This window comes from Haliaeetus albicilla, chromosome 7 (genome assembly GCF_947461875.1).
Source record: "Haliaeetus albicilla chromosome 7, bHalAlb1.1, whole genome shotgun sequence".
NCBI lineage: Eukaryota > Metazoa > Chordata > Aves > Accipitriformes > Accipitridae > Haliaeetus > Haliaeetus albicilla.
In genome coordinates this window covers 12,964,264-12,979,598 of record NC_091489.1, presented here as the reverse complement: position 1 = coordinate 12,979,598, position 15,335 = coordinate 12,964,264, and the positions used below count along the sequence as shown (strand labels likewise).

Here is a 15,335-nt window from a genome sequence, read left to right as displayed (position 1 = left end):
AAATGCTGGCTGTTAGATATAAGGTCTATAAGGGAAATACTTAAATACTGGTATAAAAATGTCTGTGATAAAACTAGCAGCTCTGAATTTCATGGTACTTTAATGCTGCCTCTGAAGTAATGGAAAAGCCATTTTCCAGCACTTGCTTCAAGGACTCCACTAATAACATTTTTCACAAAGGACCCACCTTTTTTTAAATAAGTTATTGTGAAGTTATTCTAAAGTATTTAAAATCATGCAACTAAATTTGATCAGAACTTCTCAGCCTTTTAATTCTGTTTAATGAAAGATTTCTTAAGTGATTTTTAATCATAGTTTCTATTGCAACATGATATGCAGTCCAATAACAAGAATAGTATTACCAAGTTATTGCTTAATATCATCTATGACTCTTCCGTACTACTTACTCAGCCAGTCTATCACCTTGAACTAGTTTAAAAATCCATTTCTGGCCAAAGCTGAAAACTGATTTGGTGGCTTCAGACAAATCACTGTCATCTAACCTTCATCGCAAAAACCCATTGTGCTGCTTGATGTTTAGCGGCTCTTGCAAAGAAATAAGCGGGGCTTGCATAGTGACAGAATATGCTGACAGAGCTCTGCATGAAAACACATACAAATATTCAGTGCTTGCCTGGAATATAGACAGGAAGAAAACAAGTATTATAATGGAAAGTGCAGCAGCTCCTGTCAGCAGCAATATGTATGTCCTGATAGCTCTGCATAGAGGATACACCCCGCTCCCCATCTTATCACTGAAAGAGTCAAGCTGCAACTGCGTAAGAGTCTGCTCACTTTCAGCAGCCAATTAACTAAACCACGTTTTATTTTGGAGATAGCAGTGAAGATTATGCTGAATTAATTCTTCTTTTTTTTAAATATAGACCAGAAAGATAATTAAAGGGATTCTTCAACAAATGCTGACTTTCCTTTTTCAAGAGACAGCAATTTCTTTTAATTTCTAGCACTGAATACGTAAATTTATTTCGAGTGCAACCCATGAGGCCTGAATCTAATCAAGATTTAAAGTCTTTGGGCCTAAGGACTGTGCTTTCTCGAAAATTATTTGATGCAAAATTATTCACAAGCTACCCTAACTGCTTTCAGAGACACGAGATCCAGACTCTGTTCTGTCTTCCAGGAATTTTAACTGAAGCTTAAGGGCCTCTGGATATCCCTCATTCAATCTACCCAAAGAATTTAAATCTGTGCTACTCCCTCTTCTGATTTGCAACCCATAACTGCATAGGTAAAGGCACCTTCAAATGTACTCTTCCAAATCCAAGCCTTATATCAGTGGACGTAAAGGAGAAAACCACAGAAGCCTACATTTGCTTGCCTCCTGCCAAGTGCGCTCTCTCCACTTAGCTTCCTTCCCTCCAACCCACAGAGGGGCGTTTCCTTGACAAAAGAAAGAGGTGCAGCTTTTCTCCTTCTCCGGGGTGCCAGGACATCCATTCCCTGCACATTTTTAGCTCCTTTAGTCCGAGAGGCTTAAAAAGGGAAATTATCTTGAAGATGCCTGAGACACCAAAAGGCAAGTTTCCTTTAAACTCCTCTGCTTGTTTATCTGGCTGAAAAGACCCCAAAACATTAAAAACCCATCCCCAGATGAAAATAAACATTTTTTAAATAAAGTTTTAGAAAGTCTGGAATTGAAACCCCGCATCGAGACCTCTTGCTACCAACAGAATACTCAGATACAACCTTTTCATGAGCTTATTCAGTTTTCAAGTTGAAGAGCAACTGAACTAATTTCTGATTTGCTAGGTAACAGGTTTACTAACTATAAACGTAATCAGCATTGGCCATAAAACTGGAGAAAGACAAAATGACCATTTTCAAAGGGAAAAAAGTTATTTTACTGAGATTAATATCTGTATATGTTATCAGTTGCCCAGAAGCCCACCACCAACCTTTCATGACTCCACACCTTACCATCTTGTCCAAAGGAGACAAGGTCAGTATGAAACACAATACAGCAAAGGTACCGTGTTCAAGTTGAGAAAAATACCTCTCCAGCTGTTAAAAATGTAATTCAAGATCTAATGTATTAAGGCTACCAGTGAAATGTCGGGGACTGAAGTGAGTTGGCCAATCCTCCAGTTCATTACTGAATAGCTTGACAGGTATAAAAATCTTTGCTATCTTGGGCTGGAGTGGTTCAAACTGATGGCTGTTAAATGGTCAACGACCCACAAAATGATAAAGCATTATAACATTATCTTCTGATTATTTCTTAATTCTGTATACTTGCTTCAGATGCATTTCGTTTTATTTTTTCCTTCATATAATTCAGTAGCAAAAGTATTAAGTTTTATGAGCAAGTGTTCAGAGTTTCAAATGCAAAATATTTCCCCCAGTAAGCTAAAGTTCAGAAATACTGAAGCATATAATTTCTCCAGATATAGTCAGTCATGTTCATAGAATTTTTAAAAATTACATCTACATTTAATTGTATTGAATATGTAATAATATGTATTTGTAATATCTAGATCTATTTTGTTAGCCTCATTTTCAATGAAGAGGTGAAACAGAGGTCACATTGTCAGTACTAGAATTATATGGACAACATGAGAAAAGAGCCTCCTAAAATTTTTTATGGAATCTAAATCCACAATGAACTGATTAAAAAAGTCATAGAATTTTCTAGCTTTGCTTGTGAATAGAAAAATTACAGTTATTTCATTTCTTCATGACAAAGCATACTGATGTAATACAAAGGCTAAATTATTTCTTACTTGCACAGCCACTAGCAATATTAGCTTAAAGCGTACATGATTTTTTAGCTTAAAATGTAATATACATATTCCACACAGGATACTGGTCTGAATTATCTTGGCACAGCATGGGTACCTTTGAACTTAGGGCCTTTGAGGGCCGTGTTTAGAATACAGATTTATCCTTAACATGCAATTCACTAAATTCACATGGCATTCCTGCAAAAACTTTCTTATGCTCCTGATTAATCAGAGATTAAAAGCCCTGAACCCATGTTTCCAACATTATCAAAGAGAAAAGTAACATGTTCCTAAAGTTTTTATGCTTGTAGGCAAATAAAATACTAAGGCATTATCTAAGGACACGAAATAGATTTACATATAGATGTCAGACAGGGACAGCAAGGCAATACACACAGACCTTCAGTGTAACTATAAGTTGCAAAAGATAAATCTGAGAACAAGCATTTCTCTGCTGCAGCCCCAGCGCCGTTAGAATATCCCTCCTGCCTGGCTACACTTCCTAAATCTTTAAATTGCTCTGGCAGATCCATCATATCCTCACCAATTCAGAAATGGGCAACACTTGGTAGCAATGTGACAGATGCAGGGAAAGGTCCGAGATGGATAGTTAGCTGTATTTTTGGTGCTAGTAAGATAAACTGATCTTGCAGTTACCAAAATTTTCTTATCAAAATGCTACCAAGGAGTATCTGACCTTTAAGGGGCATGTCTTTTGCTACATAAAAGAAAAAAACAACAACAAAACCCACAAAACCTTTTATTTTAAGGTTGACATTATTAACATTTTCTATTTAACATACTACCCTATGACAAGAGGAAGTTTCCTTGCCATCTAAATGGTCACACTAACAGTGATGCGTTCAGTCTGACAAAATGACCTTTTCGAATGGGGCAGAGCAAGAGCTGAACAACTGTACATTTCCTCCAGACAGTGGGTGTTCACACGGCTCCATCGGCAGCTGGGGCTGGTGATAATTGCGATTACAATCGGTGATCTTCTGTACTTACTTACTTTGGGGAAACTCTAAAAGCAAGTGCTATATTAAAAAACCTGTGAATATTGGCTGTACAATTGTTTTGACATACCATATTAACAACAAAATGAGTTCCTTTAGGCCTGAACAGACAGCCTTTAGCTCCAGTTACAGAAAGGAACAGCCTTGTCAAAGCTTGCCCTTGACCTAAGTGGAAGTCATACACTGAAGGACACAAACACATGACGTGAGAGAAAAAAGCAGCCAACAGAAGAGCGCATCCCCCCAAAGCTCACTGCTGGCAGAGGTGTGCCCTGGAGATCAGAAAAATCATTTCTTCTTGTGGAAGGGAGACTTACGGCCTTTCCAAGCTACTCATATACTGAAATGACAGCATAACACCTACACAAAATGAAAGGTACAATTTATATATCTAAATATTACACTTATTGCTAGAACATGGGAAATGGCTCATTTGACTAAAAACGCCCCACTGCAGATCAGCTATCCAACAGTATTCAGAGTACTTAAAAAGATTATTAAAATAGTCTGAACGCTTTAACATTTTTATAGCGCACAGCAAGCAAAGAAGGAAGAAACACATGAATGGAACATAACATAATCCAAAGAGAAAAAATATCTGAAAGTAGCAACATATCCATATTAGAATTTATTTTTAAGGAATATAATTGATTTTCAGACAGCTCCGTGAGATGGTTTCTCTACACTTGCTGCTCTCCAGCACTATCATACTACATGTAGGGCTGCCCTTAGAATGTGAGGGAGGACTGAGAATTTCCAAATTGTCAAGTTAAATAGTGCTGATAAAGGAAAATATTTAATATCATAAGGAAACCAGTAGTTATCAGGTTTCTTAAAAGATATTCCACATAAAGTTCACATTATAATAATTGCTATTTCGGGAGGAAATTTCTGAGCAGAAAGTCAGATGTCACAAAATACAAATTAATCCATGGAAAATACCAACAGATTTGATTGCTGTTTTCAAATATTTGCTGGAAGCGGTTTATAGACTGAAGATGCATCATTAATATAAACAAACATTGCAACTGCAGTTCATCATTAATAATATAGACAGAATAAATCAATTCATCCAGAAATTTAAAGTTTCATGCAATTGATTATTATTTAAAAATACTGGAAATGAAACATCCTTTAATACACACACAGCATTTGAAGTAGTCTTCAGATGTATCCCACATTCTCACTAATTCTGTGCTATGTATAGAGAAGAATCTATTTTAGTGTTGATTTCTATTTTTCAGATCTGGTAATCAGACTTAGTTTACCCCAACTTATGATTACAAGAGTCACCAGGGTGACTTGGAAACAAATTATGATATTAAAAAACAGATACACTCAGAGTTTACTTTTTTTTTTTAGTGTTTTTGTTATATTTAGTTTCAGAGAAGAAGCTTTAAAACTTTCATTACACGCTACCAAAATTTGATTTCTTCTTAAAATGGAAGACAATATGCTCATATAGACAAATTAAATTAAGATACAGAGTATTCAAAAAAGCCTTCTGGCTGTAAGGCTGAGCAACTGTCTTCTGTACTGTGCTTCAAGAAGAAAAAAAACCAAACCACCACAAAAAACCAAAACCCCAAACCCTCCAACCCAAAACCAAGACCCACCCCCACCGATCCTTCAGTATCTTCCCTTCAACCTAAAGAAAAATACCTTTCCATTACTGTTGGGTGTTCTCTTAACTCAGTCATCATTTGCAAGTAGTCCTACAGTTTCCATTCCTAACAATGACACAAGGCAGATAAACAAGATGTGTCACATTGGCTGCTAACTGCATTATATATCTTTAAAATTGACCAGACACTTTTTCTTCACTCCATATGTGACACGGGCATCGGATATCATGTATCTACCCCAGGGGGAGATACGTAAAGATTACTAACACCCACAAGATTCTTGTGTCCTTTGTTTCAGGCTTGGGGGTCCCCCTGCCCCCTGCTCCCCCCCCACCCTGAGCTGGATAGATACTGCAGAGGAAAAAAAAATTTTTTTTCAAAAAAAATCACATCTTAAGGACGTTGCCATGGTGAATTTAGTTTTGCATTTACATATTCACTGTGTGCAAAGTCAGAATACTGGACAAACCAGAACCTTAACTTTCATAGATGGTTAAATGTTTGTGTTTCACATTGTCTATGTTCTCAGCTGAAGAGTCTGGTTCTTATATGTAGAAGTGATGTAGGTCCAAACTTCTTAACTGTGGATCCAAGCAGGAGCTGTATTTTGAACCAAACAGTACCCCGAGAAGCATGATCCCAGACATCTCAGATCAGGTAAAGAAATCTGATTGCTATTTTTAACTGTAATCTATTTGCCTCAGTTCTAGACTACTCGTAAACCAGCAGTTTTGATGCTTTTTGTGATAAAACACTGCAAAAACTATCTTTAAAAGAGAATAATGATACCAATACCATTTCACGATAGTATTGTTTACAGGTCTATAAACATTTAAATGTTTGGACTGTGTAATGATAAAACACCTTAGAAAACTCACAAGGATATAAACCATTCTATTTGAACAGGAATTGAATAACAAGCAGTAAAGCAGGTATAGGGACAGAACACAAAGAATGAACAGGAGAGGGGAAGAAAAAAGGAACAATCCTTGCTGAATGAATTAAGAACTTGGAGGTGAAAAAAACAGTGTATGCAATATAATTACAATGTATATGCACAAGATTAAATGGAGACCATGAAGAAAACCTTCACAACAACATCTCCTAGCTCCTGAAAGCTAAATTTTATGACCTTAATAAGGCTACTTTAACACTGCTTTTGTGTATGATATTATATAATCATGGTTTATGACTTATATGTCTACACGCACACATACATTCCCCAACAAACACACCCTCACATTATTATTTCATAGTGCATATCTTACTATTTCTCTTTCACTGACACCTGGAATATTTTGTCTTATGCATCTGCCAGGTGCAGGATGAACAGCAGATTACAACACACTGTAGTACCACTGCATTTAAAGCCAGCTCATATGTTTTTATACTACACTGCATTAGGGATATATATAACAGAAATAGTGCAATTCAGTATAGTATCAATGATCTTGTAGGAAGCCTTTACTGTCACCATTTTCTCCTCCTTCAGCTCACCTCAAGCTGTTGCTGCTGCTGTTGCCCCATTCATTTCCACAAAGCTATGCAGACAGGGCAGAGTTTGATCCAAGGAGTCCAGCAGAGTTTATGAGCTCTGGTAGCCCCCCTGATACCCCCAAATGTTGCTGTGCTGGCACTAGCACACCTGTGGGGATGCGGGTGCTGTGCTGGGTCCTACTCTCTGTAATATTGCATTTTTTCCCAGCTCTGCATTGGATCTATGAATGAACCTGGGCAACTCCTTTCAGCATACCACAACACTGGTTTTACTTACAGTCTTTGCCTGGCCTATTTGGGAATTTTTGAAAGACAGATGCTCATTAACATGTATAACATCAAATATGATAAAGCTGATTTTGAAAGGAGCCTCTAGGTGCTACTGTAATACAAAAAATAAATCATTTTTTCTCTATTCTTGATAAAGATAGGTCAGAGCTGTTGATGCTTTACATGCAAAGCCCCAGAGAATTTAATATATCAAATCAATTCCCCTCCTTTACTACTATTGCTAAAGAGCAGTTTGGGTTTTTTTTAATGTCTTTCCCTTTAACAACAACATCAAAGAACTAAGGGAAACAAATTTTGCATTAGGAAGGCTATGTCAAAAAACATTTCACTTCAAACAAAGCACCACACATAAAGCTGACAAGATGAGAGATTTAAACACTAATTAGCATCAATTTCTTTATTGAGTTATGATTTAAAGAAAATGTTGCGTGACCCTCTGATTTAAATACTGTTTTCCCTTCAAACATATTTTTCATTGCCAATATGGGTTCTTAGATTTATAAGCATGGATCATACATTTTGAAAGTTTGATTTTTACAGATTAGCCCATGTTTTCACATTTATAACCAAAGGATGTGAAGGACTGTATTAATCACAGTATGCATATTCAAGATCAGAACTGTTACAGAGTATGCAAAAGAGTGTGTCTACATCACATTTCTATGTGAGAAACAACTTCTTCATATGCACTGAATGGGCAACAAAAAAGATGTAGTCTTAACTCTCTCATAATTACCACTCTCTCTTAACTACAAGTCCCACCTGATGAGCAGACAAACATGCTCTGGATTCCAAACTTCTCCAAGAAGGCTCTACAGCAATGGCAAAACTGCATGTAAGTAGCTTCTCTTTCCTACAAACTTATCACAATCACCCGTTTGCCTCAATGATCACACAGATGTAGAGGTTTGCAAAAGCATTACAGGTTAATTCACATCTACCTCGTGTAACTCCTTTTCTTTAAAATTCATGTGTGAAAAACAGATTTCATGGATGAATGAACTTAAGGAGAAGCAGGAGCTATGAATGCTTCTTTCTGTATAGCTTTCCCACATGTAACAAGAAAGGAGATTTACACAGGGAGATGAAAACTGACCTAAAACAATTTCATGATAGGGGGCCATACACAGAGTGAATGCTGGAAGTCTCAATTAATAAGGATTATAAGCAGGTGTGTTGACTGAGATGCCAGAACATCAGAAAGACACCCAGGGGACTAGCTCACCTCTATCCTAATGAGGTTTTCTTGACAAAGAAGTATGATGATACAAGCCGTCTATATATAATTTATGAATTCTTGGCACCATTATAATGTTGACATGCAATTGCTTTAAGGAAGAGTGTGTGTCTGTGGGAACGGGGACTGTAACACGCCTCTGTGGGAAGCAGGATCAGGTGAAGTGGTTAACTCTAACATTGCTGCCCTGACCCAAGAGCGGGCAGGCTAAGCAAGCTGCCTAGATAGGCAACCAGCTTGTCAAAGGCTCTGTGCAAAGGGGTGCCGGAGTGGTCAATGAAGAAGTTGCTGGTACACAGCAAAGGAACTGAGCCCATAAAAAGCATTGGCACAATACAGAAAGTGAAAAAGCCTGCTTTCTCAGCAGGTGGAGTCCCGTCCAAGTAGTGTCACACAAAGGGCGAAAGCAAGTGGGTTTAAAACAGGACAAGTGTTCTGAAGGACCTTGAGGCAACTGAGAAAATACACTAAAGGGATTCCTATTTTTACATTCCTCATGCAAGTTAAGAAAAAGTTACATTCTAATCCTATGCAACATAAATTTATAGATAAGTTATAGCCTACCACACAGCTTGGAACCGATAAATTGTAAATACAGAGCACTCAGGGGAAGAGTACTAGAGCATGTGAGTGATTTCCAGGTCAGCCTGAAGGCACAGTTCTCATGAAGGGAAGGCAAGAACTTTTACTCAGCAAAATGCAACAACAAAAACAACAAAAAGCAAACCTGTCACTTCATATGCCGAGAGAAAATTCAGAGCACAACAGTCCAGTAAGTGAAGACCCAAACAAACAAACTAATGGTGTGGAGTTGCTACAGGATTGTGAGAACTCCTAAACTTTGATGGCACAACATAGTGCCTCTGCCAGGAAACAGTGGCAACTAGGGTAAGAAATCAAACTCACAGTCATAACTAGCTTTCAAAACACATACAAACTGTTTTCCTGCAAGAGTACTGGGCCAACTTTTAGATCTCAATGGCTTTAAGGAAAGGAAAAGTAACAAATACAGTATAAGCCAAAAACCAGGATGTAAGGTCCTAGTTGATCTTCCCGTGTGCTGAAGTGAATATTTAAAGTTTACAGAAAGAAGTCAGAGAATCATAGAATGGTTTGGGTTGGAAAGGATCTTAAATATAATCTAGTTCCAGCCCCCCTGCCATGGGCAGGGACACCTTCCGCTAGACCGGGTTGCTCAAAGCCCCATCCAGCCTGGCCTTGAACACTTCCAGGGAGGGGGCATCCACAACCTCTCTGGGCAACCTGTTCCAGTGTCTCACCACCCTCACAGTAAAGAATTTCTTCCTATAGGCCCCCTTAAAGTACTGGGAGGCTGCTATAATATGTCCCCAGAGCATTTTCTTCTCCAGGCTGAACAAACCCCAACCCTCTCAGCCTGTCTTCATAGGAGAGGTGCTCCAGCCCTCTGATCATCCTCAGAGCAAGTCCAGAGGAGGGCCACAACAGGTCCATGTCCTTCTCATGCTGGAGGTCCCAGAGCTGAACACAGTACTCCAGGTGGGGTCTCACAAGAGCGGAGTAGAGGGGCAGAATCCCCTCCCTTGACCTGCTGGCCACACTTCTTTTGATGCAGCCTGAGATATGGTTGGCTTTCTGGGCTGCAAGTGCACATTGCTGGCTTATATTCAGTTTTTCATCCACTAATACCCCCAAGTCCTTCTCCTCAGGGCTGCTCTCAATCCACTCATGGCCCAGCCTGTATTTGTGCTTGGGATTGCTCTGACCTATGTGCAGGACCTTGCACTTGGCCTTGTTGAACTTCATGAGGTTCACACGGGCCCACTTCTCAAGCCTGTCAAAGTCCCTCTGGATGGTGTCCCTTCCCTACAGCGTATCAATCACACCACACAGCTTGGTGTCATTGGGGAACTTGCCGAGGGTGCACTCAATCCCACTGTCCCTGTTGCCGACAAAGATGTTAAACAGCGCTGGTCTCAGTACCAACCCCTGAAGAACTCCACTTGTCACTGGTGGGTTTACTATCTACATTTCCATTGCAGAAAATTAACCTTCAAAATAAAACACTTTATATATTTCATATATACTAAGCAGCAAATTCTGAGCTGAATTATGCTAGCACACCCTAGTATGTTTATCCAGAAGCACTAGAATATCTCCCTATATTGATATTCAGAGTAATATACGTAGAGACATACTGAGGATTTCTGTGTCCCTTCCCTACTCCACTTGCCTTACCAGTCAGTATTGTTACATGCTTGCTGCTCAATGTCTTTTAATCACAGAATGGCTGCTTTCTATCATGTGTAGAAGGTGTGGCTGGCTTTTTAAGCTAAAAATCTGCAAAAACAATTAGAATACTGTTTACCAGATCACACAAAATACTCAAATGATACAGCACATCGATGCAAAGCACAGGCCTTAGAGATAAAAGGATTATTTCAAATTAAACAATCATGATTCTTTCTCTGCAATTTATACCACTGTGTGTTAGAATATTGAAAGCCTACTTCACTCCTTTGGTCACAATAAGCTTTAGGACATCTCAAGGGACACATCTGTGACTTGTTTCAAAATATACAGGTTCTAGTTTGCTGAATGACACCATGGTTTTGTCTTCTGGTTCATTAGGAGGCAATGAAAAAAAGAGAGAAAAATGTTTTGAATAATTTCAAGCACAAAGGAACAGATAAAAAAAATCAGATGGCATAACGGCACAATTGTTTCAGAGGACCTGTCCTTCTGAAATGATCATAGATGTCTAGACTTGCAAGGAGACCATCTATTATAAAAATAAAATTTATCAGGAGTGTGAATGGCCTCGATCCATTTAAAGTATTTTTCAACTGACAATTGAAATGTATGCTGAAAAGTCAAAGCTGTTACAGCAAATCAACCTGATTTTCAAAACACATTCAAAGTCCCAACCTGCTCTTGTTTTTCAGGGAAGGAAAAAAAAAATAATCACAAACATCTCTGCGCGTGTCTTATGGAGGGTGATTTTAGTATTGTGGATTGCTGAGACAAATAAGCAGCTAAATGCAGGCATTTAGCATATATGAAGCTAAATGCACACTATTGACGTTCACCTTTCACTGACGCTCTAACAGATTTGAAAACTAAAGTTGCCCAATTTATCCCAGAAATCCCAAGTGACAGTACTATCATTTAGTGAGCAAGAACTCAGCAACCTAAGAAATGCTCCTACCATGTCCTCATGGAGCGGTACCACAGTTTGAGGAAATTAACGTGGAAAGCTTAGGACTACATTCACTCTTACTTTTCAGAGCTAGTTTATACCCTTCAGAGAGTATAAAGCCCAATATTCTAGCCCTACATGACAGAAAAATCATCCAAGGAAGGTGGCTTTTTTGCACTACTACAAAGTGGTGTAGTTGACCAGCGTATTACTTAACCTGCGTAATGGAAATGGATAGTGAGAGACTGTACATCATCATAGATGGAGAAGACAGGTCAGGCTGTCAACAGGGTAAAATGCAGCTACACGTTGCCAATTCTCAGTATCTAGGACTGTAGATGAATAATAAGGCCCAGCTATGCACACACAATCTCCGATTCCTTTTCTCCTCCCACAGGCATACAAATCAGGTGGAAATTTCTTAGAATTACTCTAGTTTTGTTGATTCTTAAGATCTCCTTTGTGGTACTGTGTGGCCTGCTCAGTAGAAACACTTGCTTTTATTTTTTGGTTTTGATGGCTGTGCTTTTTTTAATTTTTTTTTTTTTAATTTAAGAAAGTACAATCAGCCATACAACAAAACTCATTTGATTTAACCCAAATGATGGGTAAGTATGAGGAATATATCAAGATGATCTGCTTTCAGAACTGCCAACGCAAGTAAATGAACACTTTATGTGGTATTTTCCTTTCATATGTTAATTTCAGATTCACAGTTGATACCATATATTTGAAACTTAAATAAAGCATAAAAAGGTTAAAAAATACAGACTCCACTGAATAAAAGCCAACGTATCTATCTAGTTAAGCTATATGAGATAATAAAAAAAAAAAATTGACATCAAAGCAACTACCTCATTCAGGCCTTTCATAATACTTGTCATTAAAAGATGGTTTGTTGAAACTTCAGACAGGCTAAATGTATGCCACATTTTGAGTGAAAGAATTACCTTTCCAGGGTTGCAATTACAACTGTACTTAGTTGTCATGGCAACCTGGCAACATATAGATGTTGTCAGATGAAGACGTCAAGGGGCAGACAACGATTTTCAAATCGCCGCATGCCAAGTGTCATTTTTCACGGGTATATCTGTGCTCAGTTAGGAAAAGAGAGATTAAAAAATTGAAAATTAGCATTGTAAAACAATGTTTAAATAGCATTCAGATTGCAACACCAATACCCCATTTTGCTGAGCTATTTTAGTATTCTTTGATTAGTGTCTGCTTTTTCTTCTTTTTTCCAGTTAACATGTTCCCAAAATATAAGCACGACATGGGGAGTTGAAAGGCAAAGAGGTCAGGCTCAGCTACAAAGGTTACCGTGCTTTGGTGATTGCTTAAGTCCTGCTATTATCCCCTGCCTTTTTCTTCCTGTTTTAATTGTTATGCTATCTTGACTTGGGTATTTTCAGTTAGATGCTCTTTTTGACCTGTACTTCTATTCCTTTTGAGACAGCAAAAGGAAAAACGGATCTATACTAAAAGCCAGTGTTGAGCATGCCCCAATGATGTGAAGTTCTGCAAATACTCCAGCTGTGATCTATTTGTAAAGGTTGAGGCAGAATCCAGAAAACATCCACTGCAAACACAGCTTTCAGTTCTCTTCAACAGGCAGCTCATACTGTGGTGCTGTCATCTATACTGCTATTTTTAATTCTACTGACCAAGGTAGCTTTGCTCTGTTTTATATTAAGGGTTCCAACAAAAGTTTTCTGAGTTGGTGTTCGGTTTATTTATATGGCCTTCTGATACCATGATGCTGTACTCATTAATGCCACACCATACGGTACCAGTTTGAAATGGATCAAGCCTGAAGATACGCTTGTGCATCCTTCCGTCTAACCAGAGTGCATGCAGGTGTTCATGCTGTAGCAAGACAGATGCACCATTCCAGCATAAAGTTTGCCTGAATACCAAATAGTGTAAGCAAGCAGAAAGCACCCAATACAATCTGAATCTTCATTGGACAAAGCTATTCTTTCAGAGCTTTTAGACAAATTGGAACTGGAATAAATTCTTCACCATTTACATGGTTGAGATGTTTTTGATCTAGTACTAAACCGCCCCAAACTCACCACCTTATCAATCCCCACCTTACTATAAATCTGCCTGGCTCATTGAAATACCCACACAGTACAAAACTAGACACTGAAAATGCAGAGCGGAAGAGAAAATCTGTTTAACTCATTAGTTAAGTATAATTCAAAGTTACTACACTTAATGTGTAAGGATTTGCTAAGACAAATGTCAACATGAGTTTATTTGGTTTGATTTGATTGTTTGGGTTTTTAAAAATAAACTCAAAAGCATTTTATTCTGTTACTCCTAAACACCTTCGGTAACCCAAATGATTTAACACAACACTTTTTCTCTTCTCCATAGGAAGAGACAGTGCCTACAGCAAAGAGTTAAATAATAAAAAGATAATAAAAATTTAAGTAAAATGGATATAAGTACACATTGGAAAACAATTTCTTTTAATGGGAAGGAGTTTTAGTTAGTATTTATAACAAAAGCTTAAATTGTTCAAAGTATCTAGAAATTTCTCCATAAAATTATTTGCTGATTTACATAGTGAGATGACTGGATTTGTGCTGTCAGATTTTCACTGTTAGAGTGCTGAAGAAGGATCATCAAGAAAATTAAGCAGTGCTCCACCATATGTCTTTTCAGAATTATGACTCTATTTTTCTTGTCTTTATTCCCTTAACAAATGTTTTAGAAAAAGACACTACTCTTATTGTTGAATTCTATCACCTCCCAAGCTTGTAGAAATGAAAACATTGATAAATTGAAATAGTAAACATTTTTTTCTTCTCTTGTGCAAAGAAAGACTATCTTAGTTCAGCTTCACACAAGAGAAGGGAAAAAAAAAAAGTAATCTAAGGAAACCCCCAGAGCTCAGATATCGCACTGTGTGGTAATTATCATCAGAAAACAGAACTTAGTCCATTCCTTAGCAAACACTGCATAAGAGAAAAAAGAACAAACACTGGATGTATGCATATGTGTACAAAGAAAGAAGCAGAGGTCTTTTATTAGTGCTAGTTCTATATTTGGCCTGCAGTGACATTTGAAATTTCCCTTTAAAAATAAAATATATAAGAGATTTTCCTGACACGCAGCAAATTAAATACAAAATCTAGTCAATAATTTGAAACTCCAATCTGAAAGGCCCTTCTGTTTTTCATTAATGAATGCTGATCAAGTCAGATGTCTATATCTATTTTTTAAAATATTTTTCTGGAACTCATACCTGTATCAGTTCTCATCTTGTATTCCTGATTTGAAACAAAATAAAAGAAAAAAAAATATTTGGTTTGGCCAAAGAATGGAGTATGCCCTTATTTATGATCTTAACATGAAGACAGTTCCCATCAATCCTGGCTGAGTTGTACCTTTGCCAATAAAAGAATCTACAGAGATATAGGTGTCTGTCAACTCAAGTTTAGCCTGAAAGAGCCACCTCATTTTATACAAGCCTCCAAACATCCATCAGACTATAATGGCCCTCAGTTACTACAAACTACAGTGGGCTACAAGTTGTTTCTGTATGGAATCAGTTATTAAGACTTCATGTGCTTCCATGGTCAATCAAAGGTCATTGTTAACCTGTAGGTCACCTGGGATTGCATTTATTGGTTACATCATCTGAAGCACTGTAACTTTCCCAGCAGGTAAAATAGCATTTCTAAAAACTTATCAATCTTTCTTAATTTCTCTCCATCAGGAGTTTCGAGAGGTGAC

General features: G+C 37.8%; 1 protein-coding gene across 5 annotated transcripts in view; it reads right to left on the bottom strand.

The window, feature by feature from the left end:
* LOC104316278 (SAM and SH3 domain-containing protein 1-like) overlaps positions 1–15,335 on the bottom strand; it is a 571,787-nt gene that overhangs the window by 275,267 nt on the left and 281,185 nt on the right. The window lies entirely within an intron of this gene.